The sequence below is a fragment of the Argentina silus genome, assembly GCF_951799395.1.
Source record: "Argentina silus genome assembly, chromosome: Y".
Classification (NCBI taxonomy): Eukaryota; Metazoa; Chordata; class Actinopteri; order Argentiniformes; family Argentinidae; genus Argentina; species Argentina silus.
Genome location: NC_139654.1, coordinates 4,120,001 through 4,125,000, shown reverse-complemented (window position 1 = coordinate 4,125,000; position 5,000 = coordinate 4,120,001). Strand labels below are relative to the sequence as shown.

Below are 5,000 nucleotides of genomic sequence, written 5' to 3'. Positions count from 1 at the left end.
GACCCTGACCCTGACCCTGACCCTAACCCTAACCCTAACCCTGACCCTGACCCTAACTCTAACCCTGACTCTGACCCTAACCCTAACCCTAACCCTGACCCTAACTCTAACCCTGACCCTGACCCTGACCCTAACCCTGACCCTGACCCTAACTCTAACCCTGACCCTGACCCTGACCCTGACCCTAACCCTAAACCTAACCCTGACCCTGACCCTAACTCTAACCCTGACTCTGACCCTAACCCTAACCCTAACCCTGACCCTAACTCTAACCCTGACCCTGACCCTGACCCTAACCCTAACCCTAACCCTGACCCTGACCCTAACTCTAACCCTGACCCTGACCCTAACCCTAACTCTAACCCTGACCCTGACCCTAACCCTAACCCTGACCCTAACTCTAACCCTGACCCTGACCCCAATCCCCCTCCTCCCCCAGTTTCATCCTATGTTGCTACATTGTTCCTGTGACTCTCTCGCCTCACAGGGGAACTGAAACCTTCAGTTGAACAACAGGACCTCAGTGGCCAGCTACTTTTTTTTAAGATTTGCGACTGCATCTTCAGCTCTGTGGTCAGGGTCGTGTCACGTACACAGAGTGATGGAAAAACCCTGCTTCAATAGTAGTGTGTGTGTTTATGTAAGACTGTGTGTGTGTGTGTGTGTGTGTGTTTATGTGAGACTGTGTGTGTGTGTGTGTGTGTGTGCGTGTATGTGCGTGCCAGTGTGTGTGTGTGTGTGTGTGTGTGTGTGTGTGTGTGTGTGTGTGTGTGTGTGAGAGTGAGTCTGTGTGTGTGTCTGTGTGTGTGTGTGTGTGTGTGTGTGTGGGAGGGGGGTTTCCTGTTGCCACATGTGACTTCAGAGAATTGCAGGGCTGACTGTGTGGTTTTCTCCTCATGTACACGACAACATTTACATTAAAGTATCAATCAATCAAACTTTACTTGTACAGCACACTTCATACACACTTTAACACAATGTCCTTCACAGAGAGAATAAACAATTAAAAGGGAAAGAGACTACAGAGACACAGGCAGATAAAAACTAATTAGATAAGGTATTTTAGTCATTAAAAGAGGGGCTGCAGGGATGTCATTGATTTTCCTCCGAATCAGTGAATCAGGACGGAAAACAATTCACTGCCAAGCATGCTCTGTTCTCGAGAAGTTTTCTCTTTGTTTTGAACATGTTGGTGCTAGGATGTATGTATATAACTACTACCAAAGACACATAGACCACTTTAAACAGGAAAAGTAGGTTTTCTGTTCAGTTCCTCTTTCTCACCAGCAATGAATGGCACAGTTTGAGTTGACTGTAGAGACTAATGCAATGCAGTAAAAGGAATAATAATATGGATCAAATAAATTATTAAGAAAGACAAAATTACCCAAAAACTAAAACCACCATATCTAAAATCAAGGCATGTATCAAATCAGCATAATGGTCACAAAACGTCCAAATAAAATTGGAAAAATACCCGATCTGAATAAATCACACAGTATTGAGTATCTCTGCTTTGACCCTGACCTAGGAAACTCAACTATGATCAAACACAGCTTAAACTCAGCTTAAATATCACAAAAAGTCCACCTAAAATCAGAAACGTACCTGTTTGATCTGCCTATCACTCCTCTCTGCAGCCCCCCATCACTGTGAACACAATAAACTGGTCCTTATTGGTCACTTCCAGCACACTGGCTGACAGAGGCTCAGGTCTCACTCTTCACAAGGTGCTTTAATGAACGTCTTGGTGTTCAACAAGTCTGATCCTCTGATAACAGTCCTATGCTGCTACATTGTTCCTGTGACTCTCTCGCCTCACAGGGGAACTGAAACCTTCAGTTGAACAACAGGACCTCAGTGGTCAGATACTCGTGACTTGTGACTGCATCTTCAGCTCTGTGGTCAGGGTCGTGTCACGTACACAGAGTGATGGAAAAACCCTGCTTCAATAGTAGTGTGTGTGTTTATGTAAGACAATAAATCAACCAACTTTACTTATACAGCACACTTCATACACACTTTAACACAATGTGCTTCACAGAGAGAATAAACAATTAAAAGGGAAAGGTGCTACAGAGACACAGGGAGATACAAACTAATTAGATAAGGTATTTTAGTCATTAAAAGAGGGGCTGCAGGGATGTCATTGATTTTTCTCCTCCTCATTTTCAATAAATGCAGCTGAGAAGAAGACTTGAGTTTGGAGGTTTGATGCCACAGCCAACGCCCAAATGAGGTGAATCAGGATGTAACAATTCACTGCCAAGCACGCTCTGTTCTCCAAAACGTGTCTCTTTCTGTTGAACACGGTGCTAGGATGTATGTGTATGACTACTACCAAAGACACATAGACCACAATTTTTATAGAAAATAAAGTACCAGTTTTTTGACATCCCGACATAAACAATAGGTACTAGTGCACACTTCCGGATGAAGGTAAAGAATCTGAATCCATCACACAGTATTGGGTATCTCTGCTCTGACCCTGACCCAGGAAACTCAACTATGATCAAACACAATCAGCTTAAATATCACAAAAGGTTGACTTCAGAGAATTGCAGGTCTGACTGTGTGTTATTCTCCTCATGTACAACATATACAATATGAAGTATGAACCACCATCAGCTTAAATACCAAAAAGTCCACATAAAAACAGAAACGTACCTGGTTGATGTACTTGATGTACCCTGGTTCTCGTAGGCTGGTCTCTATTAAACTGGTGTTCTAGAAGTCTACTGGTTTCTCTGGTCTTGAGGTGATGAGCTTTCAAGAACAAAGTCAGGAGCTTGACTGAAGACAGAAGAGGTGACGATCTAACTGTCGGTTCAGGAAGTGTTTCTGATGAGTTATTGAGAGAGGAAACTGCAGGAAGGGAGTGATAGATGAAAACAACTACAGGAAGTGACGCTGTAGGCAGGTCTGTGGTGCCGTTGAGAGACGATATGCAGTCAGAGTAGGATCAGAGTTAGGGTTAAGGTTCAGGGTTAGGGTTAAGGTTAGGCATATAGGAAAACATATATAAATATATAAATAAACAAGTGCTTAAGAAATATATCCTCCCCAATCACACTGCTACTGTATGAACTAGTTACAGTCAATCACACTGCTACTGTATTAACTAGCTACAGTCAATCACACTGCTACTGTATGAATTAGCTAGTTAATACAGTAGCAGTGTGATTGACTGTAACTAGTTCATACAGTAGCAGTGTGATTGACTGTATAATACGATAAGTTACAGATATACATGAGGGAAGTATTTACTTATTTATTTATTCACTTAATTGTATCTTTCCTACTCTGATTTTAGATGGGGAGGATATATTTCTTAAGCACTTGTTTATTTATATATTTATATATGTTTTCCTATATGCCTAACCTTAACCCTAACCCTGAACCTTAACCCTAACCCCAACCCTGAACTGTGTCTGACTGCATATCGTCTCTCAACGGCACCACAGACCTGCCTACAGCGTCACTTCCTGTAGTTGTTTTCATCTGTCACTCCCTTCCTGCAGTTTCCTCTCTCAATAACTCATCAGAAACACTTCCTGAACCGACAGTTAGATCGTCACCTCTTCTGTCTTCAGTCAAGCTCCTGACTTTGTTCTTGAAAGCTCATCACCTCAAGACCAGAGAAACCAGTAGACTTCTAGAACACCAGTTTAATAGAGACCAGCCTACGAGAACCAGGGTACATCAAGTACATCAACCAGGTACGTTTCTGTTTTTATGTGGACTTTTTGGTATTTAAGCTGATGGTGGTTCATACTTCATATTGTAGATGTTGTACATGAGGAGAATACCACACAGTCAGACCTGCAATTCTCTGAAGTCAACCTTTTGTGATATTTAAGCTGATTGTGTTTGATCATAGTTGAGTTTCCTGGGTCAGGGTCAGAGCAGAGATACTCAGTACTGTGTGATGGATTCAGATTATTTACCTTCATCCGGAAGTGTGCACTAGTACCTATTGTTTATGTCGGGATGTCAAAAAACTGGTACTTTATTTTCTATAAAAATTGTGGTTTATGTGTCTTTGGTAGTAGTCATACACATACATCCTAGCACCGTGTTCAAAAGAAAGAGACACGTTTTGGAGAACAGAGCGTGCTTGGCAGTGAATTGTTACATCCTGATTCACCTCATTTGGGCGTTGGCTGTGGCATCAAACCTCCAAACACTTCCTGTAGTTGTTTTCATCTGTCACTCCCTTCCTGCAGTTTCCTCTTCTTCTCAGCTGCATTTATTGAAAATGAGGAGGAGAAAAATCAATGACATCCCTGCAGCCCCTCTTTTAATGACTAAAATACCTTATCTAATTAGTTTTTATCTCCCTGTGTCTCTGTAGTCTCTTTCCCTTTTAATTATTTATTCTCTCTGTGAAGGACATTGTGTTAAAGTGTGTATGAAGTGTGCTGTACAAGTAAAGTCTGATTGATTAATACTTTATTGTAAATGTTGTCATGTACATGAGGAGAATACCACACAGTCAGCCCTGCAATTCTCAGAAGTCACATGTAGCAACAGGAAACCCCCCACCCCCTCACCATTTCTAGGCCCCATTTCCTCATAGGCCCTGACCTACATTCAGAGAAACGTCATAGTTGAGGCTGATGGAACTGAGTTTACTGGGTCAGAGTCAGTGATACTCTGTGTGCTTCAGATTCTCTTCCCTTCATCCTGAAGTGTGCACTCCTTACCTCTCCTTCATGTGGGAGTTCAAAGGGGGGTGAATGTAGTGGAGGTGATTTAGAATCACAATTGTGATGAGGTTCCGTTGTTTTTTAAAATATTTTAAATTGGAAAAAAGGCAGAGTTTAGAATAAGAACATTCAACAGGGTAACACTGGATATCAGGGTATTCATTGGTTCTTCTTACAGAATGTCATGAATCAAAAGAAGAAGAAAAAAAAATTATGGAAGGTAGCTCAACATGTTCCTGGTTTTCTCTGTTCGACTCACCTGCTGGTAGATAGTCAGCATGACAGCTCACC

General features: G+C 42.0%; 1 protein-coding gene across 1 annotated transcript in view; it reads right to left on the bottom strand.

Annotated features, from left to right (window-relative positions):
• The window catches only part of LOC310823733 (uncharacterized protein), a 566,003-nt gene that overhangs the window by 136,775 nt on the left and 424,228 nt on the right, over positions 1-5,000 (bottom strand). The window lies entirely within an intron of this gene.